This window comes from Eubalaena glacialis, chromosome 2, assembly GCF_028564815.1.
Source record: "Eubalaena glacialis isolate mEubGla1 chromosome 2, mEubGla1.1.hap2.+ XY, whole genome shotgun sequence".
Classification (NCBI taxonomy): Eukaryota; Metazoa; Chordata; class Mammalia; order Artiodactyla; family Balaenidae; genus Eubalaena; species Eubalaena glacialis.
Window position 1 is genome coordinate 65423669 of NC_083717.1, and position 21407 is coordinate 65445075.

A 21407-nucleotide genomic window follows, 5' to 3' on the forward strand; every position below is an offset into this window, starting at 1 on the left:
CAGGAATGGAGAACTGGTTTCATGTCAACTCTGGTTGGTAGTGCCTGCCTGGAGTACTGTGTTGAGAAGGGCTGTGAGGCTGTGAGATAGTAGAAAGGAGCACTGTTATAGATTAGTGATGCCTGCATTAGGCCCAGGATGAAGAAGAACAGCAAGCATACTAGACCTTTTCTTTTTCTTTTTTGATTTAATTTTATATAAGAATTACATATATACAGTTTTAAAAGTCAAATAGTGCTTCCAAGGTTTATAATGTAAAACAGCAGTCCTCTTCCCACAGTCTTGCCAGCAGGCTCCCTCTCCTCATTGAAGAAACTATCTTAACAGTAAACTTGGGTTAGAGGGGGCTCTGGAAATATTAAAGTATGGAGATTATTATGAGAAAAATTATGGGTGATTTGAGAGTAAAAGCAAGAAGCTATTGGCCCTATTTAGAGTACATAGGAAATAAAATATAAGGCAGTAAGCTCCCTGACATAGGTCTTGGCAATGATTTTTTGAATCTGACACCAAATGCAGAAGAAACAAAAGCAAAAATAAACAAGTGGAGCTATATCGAACAAAAAAGCTTCTGCACAGTAAAGGAAACTAACACAATGAGAAGACAATCTACTGAACGGGAGAAAATATTTGCAAATCATATACCTGATAAGAAGATAATATCCAAAATATATAAAGAACTCATACAACTCAGTAGTAAAAAAAATAAACAATCTGATTGGAAAATAGGCAAAAGATTTAAATAGACATTTTTCCAAAGAAGACATACAGATGGCCAATGGGTACATGAAACAATGTTCAATATCATTGATCAAAGGGAAATGCAAATCAAAACAATGAGATATCACTTCACACCTGTTAGAATAGCTATTATAAAAAATAAGAAATAAGTAGTTGGTGAGGATGTGGAGAAAAGGGAACCCTTTGCATTGTTGGTGGGGATATAAATTGGTGCAGTCATTATGGAAAACAGTATGGAGGTTCCTCAAAAAATTAAAAATAGAACTACCATAAGATCCAGCAATTCCACTTTTGGGTATTTATCCAAAGAAAAGGAAAACCCTAACTTGAGAAGATATATGTACCCATGTGTTCATTGCAGCATTATTTACAATAGCCAAGATATGGAAACAAATTAAATGTCCATTGATGGATGAATAGATAAAGAAAATGATACAGATAAATAGATAGATAGATAGATAGATAGATAGATAGATAGATAGATAGATAGATAGATAGATAGATAGATAGATAGAAAATGAAGTATTATTCAATCATAAAAAATAATGAAATCTTGCCATTTGGGACAACATGGATGGACCCTGAAGGTATTATGCTAAGTGAAATAAGTTAGACAGAGAAAAACAAATACCATATGATCTCTCTTATATGTGGAACCTAAACAGAAATGAAAACAAAAACAAAAAACCAAGCTCACAGGTATGCAGAACAGATTGGAGATTGTCAGAGGCGAGGGGTGCGGGTTAGGAGAAATAGGTGAAGAGGGCCAAAAGGCAACAAAACAAATAAAAACAAACAAAAAATATCCCCTGAGGCTAAATTTACATTACATTCATGGAGAACTTATCCACATAGTCACTCAATAAATGTTTAAAGAATGAATAAACACGATTTTAAAATTTCAACTTAATATTCTAAGAATAGAAACAAAGAATTTTATAGAAAAAAAAGAAAAGAAAATATAAACCCATTTTTATCATCTATCCGGGATGACAAAATGGTAGGGTGGGTTGAATGGTAAACAATATTCACCTGCGGTAGCAAAGCCCTAAACTGACCACTTAACCATCGTCAAGGGAATGGGGTGGGGGTCAGTACCTCAGGGGTGGTGGGCATGTCAGTCTCCATTACTGGCAGAGAGGGGATTGGGTGAAGCACTTGGCCACCTAATACCCTAAGATCATAGGATGAAACCAGTAGTCTAAGATGGGGGTTAAAACTCTGATGGATCAGGCAGTAGTTGGGGGCCATCACATAGGCAGGTCTGGGAATTTTTGATCACAAGGCAAAGGGAAGGCCTCTCTGTCCACTCCCTGGAGCCAGCCCAGAGGCAAGAACCCTTTAGGAGCAATCTGGATGTCTGTATGGAGGGGTGACTCTCGTCACTCGCAAAGCTGTTACAGATCCTCTCTCCTGATGTTCTCCTGCCCTTGTGCGTGGGCCACAGGGGAGGCTGTGAATGATGGCACCAAGTACTTTTTCTGTATCTACTCAGATAATCATCTCATTTTTCTCTTGTAGTCCTTAATATAGTGATTTGCATTGTTTAATTTTTCAAATGTTAAACCAACCTTACATTCCTGGAATGAAATCCTCTTGGTCATGATGTATTATTTTTTCATATATCAGTGGATGTGATTTGCTAAAATAGTGTTAAGAATTTTGGTATCTATGTTCCTGAGGGATTTGGGATTGTAATTTTCTTTCTTATAATGTCTGTTTGGTTTGGGGATCAGAATAATGTTAACTTAAAGAATGAGTTGGGAAGTGTTTTCAATTTTCTGGAAGAGTTTATTTAAAATTAGTTTTCTTTCTTAAATATTTGATAGAATTCACTAGTGATGTCATCTGAGCATGGAGTTTTTTTGGTGGGAAGGCTTTGAAGTAAAAATTCAGTTTCTTTAATGGATACAGGGCTATATGGGTTATCTATTTCTTCTTGAATAAGCTTTCGTTGTCTGGGTCTTTCAAAGAATTGGTCCATTTCATTTAAGTTGCCGAATTTATGTCTGTAGAGTTGTTCATCATATTCCCTTATTATCCTTTAAATGTCTGTTGAAACTGTGATTACATCACTTCCTTCTCCTAGTGTCTTCTTTTTGTCTTAATCAATATGACTAGAGATTCATCAATTTTATTGACTTTTTTAAAAAACAAGTGTTTCATTGGTTTTCTCTTTGAGCTTGAATTGCTCTATTTTTACTACTTTTTTAATGTGGAAACTCAGGTCATTAATTTGATACCTTTCCAACAAATTCTAAGCACTAATTTACTAGCATCCTACAATATTTGATATGTTGTGTTTTCATTTTCATTCAGTTCAAAATGCTTTCTGATTTCACTTTTGATGTCTTCTTTGATCCATGGGCTATTTAGAAGTATATTGGTTTCCAAATACTTGGAGGTTATTCGTGTATTTTTCTCTTGTTTTCTAATTTAATTCCATTGTAGTCAGAGAACATATTTTGCATGAGTTGAATTGTTTTCAATTTATTGAGGTTTGTTTTACATCCCAGAATATTGTCTTAGTCAATATTCCTTGAGCACTTGAAAAGAATGTGTATTATGTAGCTGTTGGGTGGAGTGTTCTATAAATATAAATATGGTTTGGTTTATGGTGTTATTCAAGTCTTCTATGTCCAAACAGATTTTCTACTTGTTCTATTAATTATTAAAAGAGGATGCTGAAATCTCTGATTGTAATTGTAAATTTGCCAATTTCTCCTTTCAAGTCCATTAGCTTTTTACTTGATATATCTTGATCCTCTGTTACTTGGTGCAAAAAACATTGTTATGTCCTTTGATGAAATGACCCTTTTATCATTATTAAATGATAATCTTCTTTATCCCTGCTAAGATTATTTTCAATGAATTCTACTTTGTTTGATATTAGTATAGCCACTCCAGCTTTATTTTGATCAGGGTTACCTCGGTATTCTTTTCCATTCTTTTATTTTTAATCTATTGTGTCTTTATATTTAAAGTGGATTGCTTGTAGGCAGCATATAGTTAGGTGTTGTTTTTTTAATCCAATCTGACAATCTCTGCCTTTTAATTTGGTGCTTATACAATTTGTACTTTATGCAATAAGTCATATGCTTCTACCTCACTATTTGATTTCTATTTGTTCCATCTGTTATTTGGGAATTTTTTCCTATTTTATTGACTTCCTTTGGATTAATTGAATATTCTTATGAACCCATTTTCTTCTCCTTTGGGGACATTAGTTATAACTCTTTGTGTTGTATACAGTAGTTGTTTTAGCATGTATAGTAAACAGCTCTAATTACCACAATCTACCTTCAAATAGTAATATTCTGGTTACATATATGCACATAAATGTATAGATGTACATAAATGTATATAGATGTACATAAATGTATATAGAAGAGTTTCACTCTGTGTCTACACATCCTAGTATTAACCAAAGACTGAGCTGGTTTTCTGTAGTTCTCTCCTCTATGGAACTCTGCCTCCACAGCTTCTAGCTCCCTCAGACTCCCAGAACTCCAATCTCTGCTCCTCAACTCAGAGAGAACACTGTGTTCTGCTTGGGAATGCCCTACACACTCTGCCCTCCAGAATGTACTTCCAGGCAGAACGCTACAGTGATGGTAGGACTCACCTCATTGGTTTCCCTTCTCTCTGGAATCACAGTCTTGATCTTCATACCATCTTATATCTTAAAACAGTTGCTCCACATATTCTGTCTGTCCAGTTTTTCTCATTGTTTAAGGCAGGAGGGTAAATCTGGTTCTGAGATATATTTTTAATATTGTTGGATTAATTTAACGAATATTTATGGAGGATTTTTGCACGCATTTTCATAATTGAACATGACTGTATATCTACAGAGGGACATTTCACTTATGAATATAAATACATACATATGTGTATATAAACATATACGTGTGTATGTGTGTGTGTGTGCATTTCTTATCCAGTTTTGTATTCAGTTATACTAGCCTTTCGGAAGTTTTTGCTCTTTCTCTATTTTCTTGACTAAAATTAGGGAGTGTTTCTCAATTTCTTTTTTTTTTCCATTAGTCTCCCCCTCTCCCTGGAGCCTCTTTAGATATGTTTTTTTTCTAATCCCCCACCTTGAAATTTTAATACCATAGAGACACTGTATATCTGTTTATGTACCGTGACCCTTTGGAGGACCACAGTATTTTAATACCTAAGATTTTTCCCCTTCTCCCAAAACCAGTGGATTTTGATCCCATTGAGAATACATGAAGTAGGGAATTACCTGTTCCTTACAAGTTTGTAAAGCTTTCATCTAAAAAACTTTCTGGGCTGCAGCTTTTTGGAAAAGGAAATCTTTGATTACCATTTTGCTTCTTTAATGCTTACTGGCTTGTTTGATATTTATATTTCTCCTTGGGCCAATTGGGAATTTAATTTTCATCTCGGAAATACAGAGCTGTTATTCAGGCAGGACACACCAGCCTGGCAACCAGGCAGAATGCTTTCTGATTGGCACGTGCCCATCCTGATTAGCCAGCACCAAGCTTTACTTGTTGCTGAGTTATTTAAATACTACCGTGTAGAGTAAAATCTATTTCATCTACAATTTCAAATATATTAGGCTATAGTTTTCACAATATTCTTTTATTATTTTAAAATGTCTTATGCATCTGCAGTTATTCCCATTTTGTCATTCTGCATTTTGCTTTATACAATCTTTTTCTTTCTTTCTTCCCAGAAGACCATCTTATCTTTTCAAAAAAATTTAAATATCAGCTTTTAATTTTACTGATCTTCAGTATCATTTGTTGTTACTATTATTATATCTTGTATTATTATTGTTTTCTTATTCTTTACTTTGATTTCTGCCCTTAATATTTCTTCCTTTCTGATTTCTTTAGTTTTGCTCTAATTTCCTTTTTCTTTCTTCTTGAACTAAACAGTTAGCTCATTAGTTTTCAATCTTTCTTGATTCCTGATACATTTATTTAAATTTATAAATTTCCCTCCAAATACTGCTTTAGCTATGTCCATAAATTTTGGCATAAAATACTTTCAGTTTATTCTGTTTTCTATATTATATTCATGAATTCCTTTTTAATCTAAAGATTTTTTAGTTGTATGCAATTTCACTTCTAGACTTAAAGGATTTTAAAAAGTTATTATCAACAACTGTGAAGAATCTTGGATTTTACCTGCTTGTAAGGTACCAAGGTAGCCAGTCAGTTTCAAAAACAATGGCAGAAGATATGAGACCCCTGGATCAAAGACAAATGACTTCATTTTCTCATTGGTTCCCCTTGCCTCCTAAGTCCTACAAGAGTGATACATATATGGGTCCAGGAGGATGCTGCACCTGTAGTAGGTTTCAGTCACAGTTGAAGGACCCTGAGATTAGGAAACTCCAATCTTTCATAAGGGGGTATAAGCCAACCTACCCAATCTTTGCCCCACAGGGAGACATTACCTTCGTTTTACTAGAGAGCAAACACACCTGCCCTCTGCCATGCAGGGAGATGCTATCTTTATTTTCCAAAGCTGTTTGCTACATAAACATCCTTGAAAATGTAGTCAAAAGCTGACAATGCCTCTGCTCAGAAGACATACAGAAACACAAGAGACCCATGGAGAATCATCTCCCAATAATTATTCTTTTGTAATTTATTTCTAACATAATTGCATTGTGGTCAGAGAATATAGTCTGTGTGGTATTGATCCTTGGGACTATTTGTGGAGGCTGGGGAAGTCTCTAGGAATGAGAGCATCACACATCACAGAACCTGCAGACCAACTCCATTCCCAGTTCCTTCACCAGGCGCTGCCTCCATTCAGAGAATCTTCCTTAAATTCCTGGGAAAAAAGGAGGTTATCTACAAGAGGAGATAACCTTCTTAGGTTGCAATCCACTGTCATTGAGGGTATGGAGAGGAAGGGAACGAGGAAGCAAATGCCTTAGGGCAGCTAGATGTTATACACGTGTTCTCACCGGATTCTCAACTTGGGAGGGTCTTGAAGCTACCCTGATATTCTCCCCATCTCCCCAACCCTTCCATTTCCCCCATATGCATAACCAGGCTGCTCTTGCTAATTTCCAGTCCATGGAAGTGATGGGGCCAGAAAAAAATCCCGCCAAAGCAACGTAGGGGATGAGTAAGAGCAAAATTCACCCGCCATAGCTACACCTACTGCTCCCCTATGTCCCCATCCCAGACTGCCATGAGCTTCTACACCAACTCACAACTGTCTTTGGTCTCCTTGTGGCCTTTTCAAAGTTTTGATGTTAGTTCTGCAGACTCTGCCTTCTCAACTCCTCTATTAATTCCTTAACTCTGGCTGCATATTAGCTGGAACTGAGGAGTATTTAAAAAACTCTAGTGCCCAGATTCTGCTTCTGAAGATTCTGATACAAATGGTCCAAGGAGGGCCCCTGATTATCAGTAGTTTTTAAAGCTTCCTGGGTAATTCTAATGTGCAAGAAAGGTTTCCAATTTCCTCTGGGATGATTTAGGGGAAGGGACCTCACAGCCCAGGTTTCTTAATTTTCCTGTCAGAAGCAAGAAACTTGTATTTTGTTTAATGTTCAAATTACTGAACTCATATACCTAATAAAAAATATTTTTAAAACAAAGTATCTTGAAATTTTGAACTGACTATAATTTGATTAATTTCTCCTATATCTTTTAAAATGCATTTGCAGATGTATTATGGCTGATTTTTTGAACACTTCAAATATATAAAACTTTCACAAATGCAGTGACTACAAAGCTTATTATTATACTTACACTTGAATGTATTCTAAAGCCTCAGAACAATGGACTTATTCATTTCTTTGATAATTTATGTGCTTGTTTTATACTTTCTGAGGGGATATTAGTATACTTATTTTAATATCTTCCTAGGGTTTTAGTAATATATTTTTGTTTCTTCCCAGGGGTGGAGTAATATTACTAGACCCCAAAGAAAAAGTATACGTGCTCAGCCCAGCCAAGGCAGCAGAATCTGGATTACTGGCTGATCCATTTTTGCTCTGGGTACAGGACACATCATCAGGCTGCAATAACTTCTGGCCTTACTGCAACATGATTTTTAAGGTCACACCTTCACTTGGGTTTTATTTTTTTACAACCTGATGTCTTTCAGGAAATAACATACTTTTAAAGTCTCACTTTACCAGAGTTACAGAACCCAATATCCTATCAGTATGATATATTGACTTGGTCTGTTACCTTTTTAAAGAAATATGTATTCCTTATTGGTGTTTTATTAAAATGAGTAGGACCATCTAGTGGTTTCACTTCCTGTAAGATGAGGCATTGGGTCTGGGTTGTAGTTTCTTCCTCTTTGGGACATTTGACTAATTCATCTTTTTGGAAGACCCTGTTGACCCTTTCTTCTACTTGGTAATTTTGTGTGATCACTGATCCTGATTAAGTGTTGGACTTTCTTTCCATCTAAATTATATGTTAATCTCATACCAACAAAACCAGTCTGTCCTCCTATTGATAGAGTTCCCGCTTTTTTCCTAGATTATTGGTTTGCTCATTTCCATAGCTTTATTTTTTCCTCAGAAACAAATATGCACATATATATTTATGCATTTCTATACAAAACAATAATTAATGAAATATCCATATATAAATAATAGCCACTTGTTAAAATCCATTAACAAGAAGCAAATCCATAATTGGTTATCCATTTTTTGATTACAGCTATATTTTTGTACTCATTATTTTAACTTTTCTCTTTTGAGAAATATTATGAATCCATGGTCTTCCATAGACTCAACTTGCTCCAAGTAACCATAATAACAATAATATTTTGTGCTCAAATTGTTACAGCTTGGTCAATGGAAACCCTTAAATTGGGTCCTTTGGCATTCTCATATTGCCCCTAACATTTAAAAAAAAAATCAGATTCTTGCTTTCTGGTGGCAACAGGATATTCCAGTCTCATTCTGATCGTTCTTTTCCCTTTCCCAGCACAAAGAGCCAACTATTCTCTGGGCAGTCCTGTTTTATTTTTTTAATTGAAAAAAGTATTAGAATAGTGGGCATGGGAGGACGCATATGAAAGATGGGCAAAAGTTTCAACACTGCTGTTGAGCCACTTGCACTGGAAAATGCGACTTTAAAAAATAAACTATGGTTTCCAGTGATTTTTCAAATTTAATGGTGTTTTATATATATATATATATTTTTTTAACATCTTTATTGGAGTATAATTTCTCTACAGTGGTGTGTTAGTTTCTGCTTTATAACAAATTGAATCAGTTATACATATACATATATCCCCACAGCTCCTTGCTCCTGCTAATGGTGTTATATTGATGTACCCTACTTTTCTTATAGTAATTGGTATCACCTGATACCACGACTTGCTCCCCAGAAACAACAGTTCTATAAATATACGTGCTCCTAACATGGTCTAAGCACTGCTTTGAGGAATTCACAGTCTAGTAGGAGATAAGCTGGATGTAACATGTCTCTATTCTTCTCGCCATAGGATCTTAGACATTGCTTATCAGAATATCTCACTTCCCTTGGCACATAATACTCCTGAGAGTAACTTGATGGAGATTGAGATCAACACAGAGATTTTAAAAATAGCCATAGAGGTCTTGGAAGACTGAGATACACAGACAAGTGGCTGGAGACACTCAGAAACAAAGAAACAAAAACAAAGACAGGAAGAGATGAATGGAATGAGAGGGAGGGAGATGTGTTTTTGTGATGAGAAGTGTGGGAAAGAGAGAGTACTGAGAGAATGGAGCAGGAAAGATAGCAAGAGGATTACAGCAATATTTGAGACAAAAAATAAAGGGAGAAAAATAAATGACAGATATAGAAAAAATGATTAATTTTGAGAGAAGATTTACAGCAAGATATGAGAAGCAGGGAGAGACATGAGGACAGTAAAGGAGAGAAAAATGGTCAGGATGAGAAAGAAAAGTAGAGAGAGGCTCGCTCGTATTATTTCTTTCCCATACCATAAATACAAGCCACAGACTCACTGATGGAAAAAGCCAGCAGAATTTGAATGGTTTTAGCTGAACTCATATTAAGAAGTAAGCTCTATGGAGGGAGCTACATATTTCCATTTTCAGTTTTGCTTGGGCATTGGTCATTAGGCTACGTATTGTTTGCCTACAGCATCTTCATGTTCATCTTGTTGGCCATCTTAGGCTTTGTAAGCTCAGCTACTAGATTTAACTTCCCATAATTCATGAGCTGGAAGATCTCTGTGTTCTTACATTCAGTGCTGGGATTAGCTGAAAGTCAAAGGTCTCACTTGCCCCACACATGGTTGATCAATCCTATCCTGTCACCATTTCCATCACTGTCAGCCGCCTATAACACAGCGCAGAAACCAGAAGTGTTATTATTCTTACAAATACTTAAAGCCTTCAGTCTCTGCATCACAATCTCACAAAATGCTCCATCACTAGCCACTTGTCTCTTCCCATAGTCCAGTTTAATATTCTCTAGACCATGTGACCAGCACTTCACAGAAATTTGTTGGAAGAATGGCTACCCAGTTCTGCTATTCCAATGTCAGCCAGGGGAGAAAGGTAGAGACCTTAGACATTTGAAAATGCATTTTAAAAGCTGATGGCCAAAACTTTCCTTGGATTCTTCTTCTCATTCTCTTGTTGCAAACCTTTCTTCTTGTTAATATGGGCTTATATCACCTGGGGTCTGGGGTCTGTCCAGGTTGACTTTCTCATGGTGGTGAGACTAAACTGGACTCCTTTCCAGCCTGCAGGGATAGGCCAAGTGACTCATGGCTCCAACGTCAGCATCTACCAAGCACTGGTCCCAAAATTTGGTATGTATAAGTGTTACCTGGGAGCCTGTTAAAAAGGCAGGGATCCACTCCCAGGGATTTGGTCTGAGGAAAGGGGATGGGGGCAGGCATCTGAATTATAAGACTAATGTGATTCTGATGTGGGCCTCCCTATGCCATTCCTTGAGAAACATTGCCCAGAGTAATGACAGTAGGTCTTTGCTTACATTTTAGAAGGTGTCTTGCCAATCCTGAACCTGGTATGACCCTCTGCTTGTGTCAAGCACAGGTATATCTAAGTCTTCAAATCTTCTTCCCGGACTTATATCCTACTGTTGCCATCTTCAACATCAGTTCACAGCCTGGATACACTGTTAAACTTGACTTGCAGGGTTGATGTAAACTAATTATGAGCATCACATCTTTTTTAGGATAGGCAGTCTACTCTTTTAGTGTACAATATATTCCTATAAATCTGTTAGAAAATCAAAAGTTCAACAGAAGAATTTATATATTATGAGGGGCTTTCAGTCTCAGAGAGCTAAAAAAAAATGATAAAATTCGTAGTAATATCCTACCTTTTAGATTCCATCTTTGATGATATTTCCAGCATCTTGTACATGTTCTTTCCATTTTGTTCTTTTCTTGTTCTTTATTGCACTTTCATCATTTTTAATCATTTCCATCTTTGACTCTATCATGGTACCTGTGAGATTTTACTTCTTATCACTAGTATCAGAGTTACATATTTTTTCCTTTTTCCACTCGCTCTGCTGTGCACACGTAGTGATGTTTCTAAGACCGAACAATTGGTTGCCAGGCATGGCCACCATGAGGTAGCTTAGAACGTTCTTTGCCTGGCTTATAAAAGTCTGAACTTTGTATCTGGAAGGTGCATAGAGGTGTCAGTGCAAAGGGCTTAAAAATGCAGGATGTAAGGATATTAAAAGTCTGAAGTTGAGGGCTGTCTCAAAACTGAGAAACCGGTTTAAATGAAACTGGTTTGCTATACAAAGTGCAAGATAAAGCTTTATTACTCATCCATATATTTTGCTAAATATGCTGGATTACAGCAATGAAGACTTGAAGACAAGGACCTTACAGACTGGTGGAGGAGACAGACAGGTAAATTACAAGTAAACTCTATAAAAGAAATACAGGATGCTGTGTGTACATTCATAGGGAGCCTCTCACCCAGAGGAGGCTGAGTATGGTTTAGCCAGTGAAAAAGGTAGAAAAAAATGTTGCAAAATATCTAAGGCCTTAGAAACAAGAAACAGCATGGTATGGTGGCAAATTGTAGTTTTCAAAATGGATGTAACATTATTTCCCATTCCACATGCTTTTCTTGACAATGTGACTTTGATGTTCCACCAGATTAGAGCTGGATCAATGTGATTTCTGATCTCAAAGTGATGCTATGCAACTTCTGAGGCTAAGTCATAAAAGATGATAGAGCTTGGGATGCTTTCTCTTGGAACCCAGCTGCCATGCTATGAGGAATCCTAATCAGCTACATGAAGAAGCCATGTGTGGGTGTTGTGGGTGACAGCCCCAGGGGAAGTCCCATTCTAGCATCAACCACCAGACATATGAGTCAATAATCCTTCAGATTGTTCCAGATGCCAGCCTATGCCTCTTCCTTCCTGAGGCCCCAGACATCAGTCAGCAGAGAAAAAGTCCAGCAGTAGAGAGGGCTTCAAGCATAGTTCCAACAAGACTCTTCCAGTCCTCTTTAATTTATCAGCAATCCCTTTTGAGTGTGGGTGATTTCTTCTGCGATATTAAAGAGCTACAGGAGTTCCAGACTTCAGATTTGTACATCTTGTATTGAGAGCAAGAGAGAGACAATTCTCTTATTCCCAACCATTCAAAGCATAAAGCAAAACAAAACAAAACAAAACTGTACTTCTCTCTGATTGGCCCTACTGAACCAATTACTGATGCTAGAGAAATTCCATATGTTGATTGGCTTAAATCTGATTCACTGCACAATGACTGTAGCAAGAGATAAGAGACTATGTTAACCAACTTTTGTCAATCAAGGCTCAACCCTGGAGCAAGGAAGTGAAGTTAATCCCACCAACCAAAATTCTGCTACACTGCTGGAGGGGGATATTTAAAAAACACATCTATATGTATATTTTTCAAATCACTTTCTCTAGACCATTGTTGGACCCCAGCAGTTTAAATGAGTGGGCTGCAGATAATCTCGTAGTTTCAGAGAGGTCAAAAATACTTTAAAAATTGTTTATATATATATATATATATATATTCCAAAAACTTGGAACATAAAATTATTTTCACAGAAGTATAGACATATTCCTATATTTTTATTCTTAAAGATTATCCATCTTCCAAACAGTTGTTTTCTGATGAAAATCAGTCAATAGAGTTCCTCTGGGCTAACGTAGCTTCCCACCATTCACACTGTACTGTCTACTTGACTATGAGTTTTATGAGGCCACATCTATTATTGCTCACTTTTATATTCTGAGCCACAGCACAATGCCTGGTATATACTCATAAGTACTCAAATAAATATTTGTTGAATGAATGTTTCCTTAATTTGCATATTTCTCATTTCTATTATAATGTATTTAGCCACAGTTCACAAAAATGGTTTATTGGTCAAGAATAATGGTGTACATATTAAATTAATGCAAATTATATAAATTTAAATAGTGAGCTGATTCCAGTGTAATGAATGTGCTGGGCATATGGAACTGTGTAAAATGATGATTTGACATGAACAGATGAAATATAAAAGTGTGAATATGAAGTACAAATGTACATTATTAAGTCTATATAAAATTGGGGTTTTATTGAACTGGTGGTGCTTTTACCTCTAACTCTCAATTCATTGTTCATTATAAAACTATCATATATATATGTTCTAGGGAAGTCATTCAAAAAATAGAAAGAGTGTATAACTTCTAAATCTATATAGAGAAAATTATGGTTAAAAAATATCCATAATTTAATATCCAATAATATCCAATAATTCAAAAGGAAGCAATTAAGGATGAAAAAACAGAATGAAATAAAACATGGAAGAGGTGGGATAAGTAAAAGCACAAGTTGAGGTGGTTAATTTAAACCCAGTTAATTTTATATTACAGTAAATGCAAATGAACTAAGTTCACATTTAAAAGGCTGGATTGTTAGACTGGATAAAAATATAAATTATATGCTGTTTAAAAGAAACACACCTAAAACATAAGGATATAGAAAGGTTGAAATTAAAGTATACAAAAAATCTCATTCAAATTGTAAAAAAAAGAAAGCTGATGTAGCTATATTAATATTGAACAAAATAGACTTTAAGGCCAAAGAATTTCTAGAGATAAAAGAGCTATCTCATAATGTCAAAAACATCATCTCACCAGTAAGATATGTAAGTTTTTCATCTGTATGCACTTAATAACATGCCCTTAAATGCATAAAGCAAAAAATAATAGAATACAAAGAGAAATTGATAAATCCAAAATCCTAGTCAGAGATTTTGAGTCTTTCAATAATCGATAGACTAAGCAGGAAAAAAAAGATAAATGATGTGAACAACATACTTAAGAATTTTGACCTAAATTGATATACAGATGTTATAGTCACCTTTCAGAACTGAGATAGACTCCTCAATCAAACTTTGGTTCAGATGTTGATACTGGTGATACCACACACATATCAACAGGACATGAAAAATTTTATTATTCAAATAATGGGCCGTATACTTGGAAATTGAACAACACACTTCTAAATAACCTCCAAGTCAAAGAATAAATCACAAGGAAGTTTAGCATATATTTTAAAGGGTATAGCTCTTCTTCTGTTTTTTTCAGAAAACACAGTAGATGGGAACACTTTCCCACTAGTTTTATGAGGCCAACTTAAACTTGATACCAAAACCGGAAAAAAGATGCAACAGGAAAAATCTTACAGACCAATATTCCTAATAAACATAGACAAAGACATCTTTAAACAAATTTTAGCAAATAAAATCTAGTAATATGTTAAAGGATATCATTATATTATCCTAGTAATAATGCAAAGCTCATTTAACCTTTGGGAATCAATCAGTGTAATCAATAACATTAACAGCATGAAGGAAAAGGGTCATACGATTATTTCAACAGATGTAGAAAAATGTTTTACAAAAGTCAATATTCATTTACGATAAAAAAACTTTCAGCAAACTAGGAATAAAAGGGAATTTCCCCCGTCTGACAAAGGTTATCTATGTAAACCTACAGCTAAACTTATAATAGTGAAATATCGAACTTTTACTGTAAGATTAGGAATAAAATAATGATGACCATGCTTACCATTTCTTTTAGACATTGAGCTGGCAGTCCTAGCCTGTGCAATAAAGAAAGAAAAAGAAATAAAGGGTATAATAACTGGAAAGGAAGATGTAACATTGTATTTGAAGACAAAATGATTTTTGGAAAATCCTAAGAAATCCACAAAAGAATCTATCAAAATTAGGAGAGCATGGTTACAGGATACAAGGTCAATATAGTAGATTCTCATTATTCGCTGAAGTTTTATCCTATAAAGATGTTGTGAACACTGAATTAGCAAATACTAGCATTTGCTCCTAGGAAAAATGCAGGGTTACATTCTCGTGAACCTGAGTACAACACTTTTGACAGTCAATCAATAGGAACCTTTTTTTAATGCGTGCTTTTGTTTAAAGACATCTTTAAAAATATATATTGTTGATTCAATAACATTGAACTCATGGCCAACAGCATTATAACTCATGCCTGAACAAAGCTTATCTAACACAAGTATTTTTCCTGTTAGGCACATCTCAACCTTCTCGTGCTGAGGAACACCAGAGAGCAGTTCAGCACTACCTTAGGGGACATTTTAAACAGCAGCATCACCAACAGAAAAGATAAAAATGCAACAAATGTGACACTAAATATACCATGAAAAGGACACTTGTTTACATTGTGACAACTAAAACAAGAAGGCAGAATGTTGCCTTCCGTGACCTCAGCTGGGAGGTGTGTGTTGGTTGACTTAAATTTTTCATCACCCTGCTCATGTCTGTGAATGAACATGAAAGCACTGTGAGTATTGACTTTGGGGTTACAAATATCCTTTAGCAAATAGGTGAATTTGCAAATACAGAATCTACAAATAATGAGGATCAGCTATATAAAAAAATAAATTGTATTACTATATACTAGCAAAAACAATTGGAAGTGAAACTTTAAAATACTTTAAAATATAAAAAAGTCATAAATAAATTTATTTCAGAATAAAATTTAAACTGAAACTTACAAAATTTTGCTGAAAAAATGATCTAAATAAATGAAGAGACATCTCATATCCATGCATTGGAAGATTCAATATATTAAGATATCTATCTTCCCCAATTCATCTATAGAGCCACTATAATCCCAATAAAAATGCCCCAAATCATTTTCTTTGTAGAAATTGGCAAGCTGATTTTAAAATTTATATGGAAATGCAAAGACCTAGACTAGCTAAAACAATTTTGTAAAATAAAAATAAAGTTGAAAGAACTACATTACGTGATTTCAAGACTTACTATAGCGCTACAGTAATCATGACAGTATGGTATTCATGTAAAAATTTTTAAATGGAAAAGAATAGTAAGTCTAGAAGGAGACCCACATATATACAAGTCAATTGATTTTCCAATAAATTGCTAAGGCCATTCAATGGGAGAAAGGAACTTTTCTGCACCAAGTTATACAGGAACAACTGGGTTTCCATATGGAAAAGAAAATGAAGTTTGACCCCTACTTCACAGTATTCACAAAAATTAATTCAAGGAGGATAATAGTCCTGAATGTAATAGTTAAAACTATAAACCCTCCAGAAGAAAACAGAGGAGAATATCTTCGCAAACTTTGGGCAGGCAAACCATTTTAGAGAGAACATCAAAAAGCACTTGCCATAAAAGTAGAATCAATGAATTGACTTTCTCATAATTCAAAACAGAAGTATTTTATCTAGAACATATATAGAACCCATACAAATCAATAATAAAAAGATAATTCAAATTTTAAAAATGGGCAATAGACCTGAACATTTACTTCACAAAAGAAGAAATAAAAATGACTAAAAAGCACATAAAAACATGATTAACATCATTAGACATCAGAGAAAATAAAATTAAAGCAACAATGAGATGGCTGAAAAAGCCACACTATAATTGTTGAAAATAATAAAGGCTCACAACAACAAATGTTGGCAAATACGTGGAGCAGTTAGAACTCTCTATACATTGCTGGAGGGAGTGTAAAATCATACAAACGCTTTGAAAAAATGTATGGCAATTCCTTATAAAGTCCAACTTAAAACTATTCTATGACCCAGTAGTTCCACTGAACAAAAAGACTTGTACAAAATGTCTATTCATAATAGCCCCAAAGTTAGAAACAACCCAATAGAATGGTTAAACAAATTGTGGTATCTTCACAATATGCAATAAAAACTTATCAATTTCTGATACATGAAACAATATGAGTGATTCTCAAAAACATATGTTGGGTAAAAGAAGCCTGACACAAGAGTACATACTGTATTGTTCCATTTACAGGAAGTTCTAGAAGAGACAAAATTAATCAATCAATGGTGAACAAAATTAGAAAAATAGTAGCTCATAGGGGAGGGCAAGGATAGACTAGAACAACTTTTCTCAAGTGATTATAATGTTTTATATCTTAATTGGGTTGTTGATGATATTTTCAAAATTAATCAGATTTTACACTTAAGTGCATTTCACTGTATATAAATTTCACCTTTAAAAAAAGATCTTGCATAGAAGCAACCTAAGTGTCCATCAACAGATGAATGGATAAAGAAGATGTGGCACATATATACAATGGAATATTACTCAGCCATAAAAAGCAACGAAATTGAGTTATTTGTAGTGAGGTGGATGGACCTAGAGTCTGTCATACAGAGTGAAGTAAGTCAGAAAGAGAAAAACAAATACCGTATGCTAACACATATATATGGAATCTAAAAAAAAAGAAAGTGGTTCTGAAGAACCTAGGGGCAGGACGGGAATAAAGATGCAGATGTAGAGAATGGACTTGAGGACACGGGGAGGGGGAAGGGTAAGCTGGGACGAAGTGAGAGACTGGCATGGACATATATACACTACCAAATGTAAAATAGATAGCTAGTGGGAAGCAGCCGCATAGCACAGGGAGATCAGCTCGGTGCTTTGTGACCACCTAGAGGGGTGGGATAGGGAGAGTTGGAGGGAGGCGCAAGAAGGAGGGGATATGGGGATATATATATCCGTATAGCTGATTCACTTTGTGATACAGCAGAAACTAACACACCATTGTAAAGCAATTATACTCCAATAAAGATGTTAAGAAAAAAAAAGGTCTTGAACAATCTCTTCTCTGCACAAAAGCCACCCTCAAGTACACACACATATTTCACATTAACACATCAGATTGCAAAAATTAAAATCTAATTGTCGGGACTTCCCTGGTGGTCCAGTGGTTAAGACTTCACCTTCCAACGCAGGGGGTACGGGTTCGATCCCTGATCGGGGAGCTAAGATCCCACATGCCTTGCAGCCAAAAGAAACCCCTAAAACATAAAATAGAAGCAATACTGTAACAAATTCAATAAAGAATTAAAAAAAAAATCTAATTGTCATTGAGTATGTGGAACAACTGAACTGTATTCTCTGCTTGTGGGAATGTAAACTGATAATGACTTCAGAAAGCAATTTGACAATATTTAATGCAGTTGAATGTGTGCATATGACCCAGAAACTCCACTGCCAATTGTGTACCCCCAAAACTCAAGACATGTGAGCACATATATTCAAAGCAGCATTGTGTGTAATAGTTATAAACCAGAAATCACTCAATGCCCACCAACAAGAAAATGGATATATAAATCATGCATTGGTCATACAGTCAAATATCAAACAGCAGTAAAAAAGAAAGTAGAGTTACTCCCATCAGTTACGTTTCTGGGTAGAGCTACTCAGAAACAGAATACTGAATGGAAAAAAAATATGCAAAAAATACGTACTGCATGATACTATTTATATAAAATATGAAAATATAAGTCAATTCAATGAACTCCCTATGCATGTATGCATAAATAGGAATCGTATGAAAACATGACTGAATGATAAGCATCAAATTCAGGATAGTGGTACCTCTAGGGAAAGAGGTACACAGAGGCTCCATTTCTACTTGTGATGTTTTATTTTTAAAATCTGAAGCAAATGTGGAAAAATATTAATATCTGTTATGCTTGGTGGTGGATGCAGGGTATTTATTTGACATACTATTCTACCTGCCTTTCTGCGTGTTGATATATTTCAAGATAAACAAAGAGAAGAAAGAAGTCAACTCTCGGATAACTCAAGCTTAGAGAGACTGGTGTAAGGAATTAATAGTTTCATTGTCTCCTGAAGAGAAACTGTAAAGCATTTCATTGCCCAAAAATATAGGAGTAGTGTATTCTTTGGAGTTGGGGTACACTTTAGCTCATTTACTTATCCTTATCCTCTTTCCAGAAAGGATTTGAGGAAGCTTGCAACAAAAGATACATACAATGAGCCAGGAAAACATAAACCTAAGTAGAAAATCAGGATCAAAGATAACAAATATTCCACCAATACTGGTTAACCACAGTCACCGTGATCAAGTTTCAAACTTGGCTCTGAACTTCTTGGCAACAGGTACCATTCCATCTCCAGCTGACCCATAAAAGCAGGTTAGGAAAACTAATCTTTGTTCTTCAAGATTTAACTTAATACTCTCCTGAGCAGTATCTCTGTATTCTGTTTTGCATTTTTGCCTTGCTAACTAACCAGGTTCTTCTTTTCACTTCTTTTGTCCTTCTCTCCTTTCCTTCCTCTTCCTTTCCTTTCCTTCCTTTCTTTTCATTCTTTCATTTATTTTACTCAGATGCCAGATGCTTAAGACTAACAGTGGTTATGAATGCAGGTCCTATCTACTATATACTGGCTGAAATACCCTTGGGTGAGGTTTTCAACCTCTCTGCCTCAGTTTTCTAATGTTCAAATAGGGGTAATAGCACATGTATATCACAGTGTGGGGAGATTAAATGAGACAATGCATGTAAAGAGCTTAGAATAATGCAAGACACCACCCAATAAATCTTAGTTGTTGTTATGATTATTATTAGTCAGTGGAGGAGAATATGAATTCCACTGTAGTCCCTGCCCTCATCAGGAGTAGATCAGGAGCAGGGTAAGGCTTCACTGTCTCACGTGCCAGGCCTTTAGTGGAGTGAAGTTCTGGAAGTGGGGAGCTGATACCAGCACCATCCTCAGACAGTAGCACACTTAGCTAGCCTCAGATCCAACAGCACACTTGGCAGCCATCCCCAGATGTAACAGCACACGTAACAACCTAACTGCTGAACCAGAACATGGGGGACAGTATCTCGCCAGATGGCAGATACTGGACATTTCTGCTTTTGAGGCGATATTCTGTTTCTGCTCGAGATCCCTTTTGGAAAAAAGCAATCCTTCAGAACATACTAGCCTTGACAGTTTCAGACTGTGGGGTGTGCATCTCTTTCCCCTTCCCAAAGACCCTGGAAAGCCCCAAGTAGAGAGGACAACTCGTTCCAGGGATCACCACTAGCAACATAGGGCCCTCAGTTGATTCCAGCCACAGTAGACCCAGGTCCCCTTGTCCTTTCATCTGGGCGTAATTCTCACCCAGGAACTCCAGCAAGTTGGGAGGTTGGGAGGAAGCTTAGCTGCAGGGGACAAGAATTATATGGGAGGACACAGCCAGTGGGAGTTTGGGACCAGGCAAAATAAGGATTCAAGTAATAGAAATCAATCGGTATGAGACAGTGGGGGTAGTCAAGAGGTGGCTCAGGTACAAAGGGATGAGAGACCAAGTGACTAAAGCTGGGGCATTAAGGAGGTTTGGTTTCAGGAACGAGAAGGCCAGAAGCAAGTGGTCTGGGCAGAGGCAGCAGTGCATGTAGGCTTTCTGCCAAGTCAGTGTGTGCTGACCTTCGGTTCCTTAAATACCCAGGAGGATTGTGGAGGGCCAAGAATTCATGTGAATGTGAGGGTCAAGTCTCTTTAGCATCAGGGGTGGGAGGGTTAGGGGCGGAGAGGCAGCATTCAGGAAGCTAGCCAGGTCATTTCTGAAACAGCCAGGCGTTCACCTGCCTGGCCTTGAGCGAGCAACCGTTCCCCACATGCCTGAGGAGTCACATGTTCTTGCCTCTCCTATTTCCTAGAAGCCCACGAACAAGATATTCTTATTTCTCATCTCAACATCACCCTCAAGGTAGGTCTCATTTCTATACCAAATAAGACAGAGACCCCGGGAGAGATCACCCTTTACCAGACAGATGAGAGATGGTCCATATGTTTCAATTTAGAGACAGAGGATTATCAGGAGACACTGAGTTCTTCCTGTCCTGGGGCACCAACTCTGTGGTTCAACCTGTTTCTAGAAGAAGACGAAGAACAGCTTCTTTGACTGCGTGGTCGCTTTGTGCCAGGCATTATGATAAATGCGTTAAATGCATTATCTCATTTGATCCTCAGAACAATCTTATGAGGTAGGTACTATTATGAGGACATTGAGGTGCAGATGGGTCACAAGCTAAACTGGGAGCTGAAGTGCTGAGATGCAAACCCAGGACAGTGAGACTTAAAAGGCTATGTTCTGAAACATGATGCTAACCTCCTAAACTTAAGCACTCCTTCTTGGGGGAGGGTGACCACGAGCTCTTAAGGATGTAGGCCTTTCTTAGAACTGCAAAGGCAGCTTACCTCACTTCCTTCCAAGCATTTCCGTAGGACTTTGTTGTCCCGTAACTTCTGTTCTCATTTTCCCACATCCTGGTGGTCCTGCTGTGACAGAGTTGCCTGGTAAAATCTGAGCAAATTG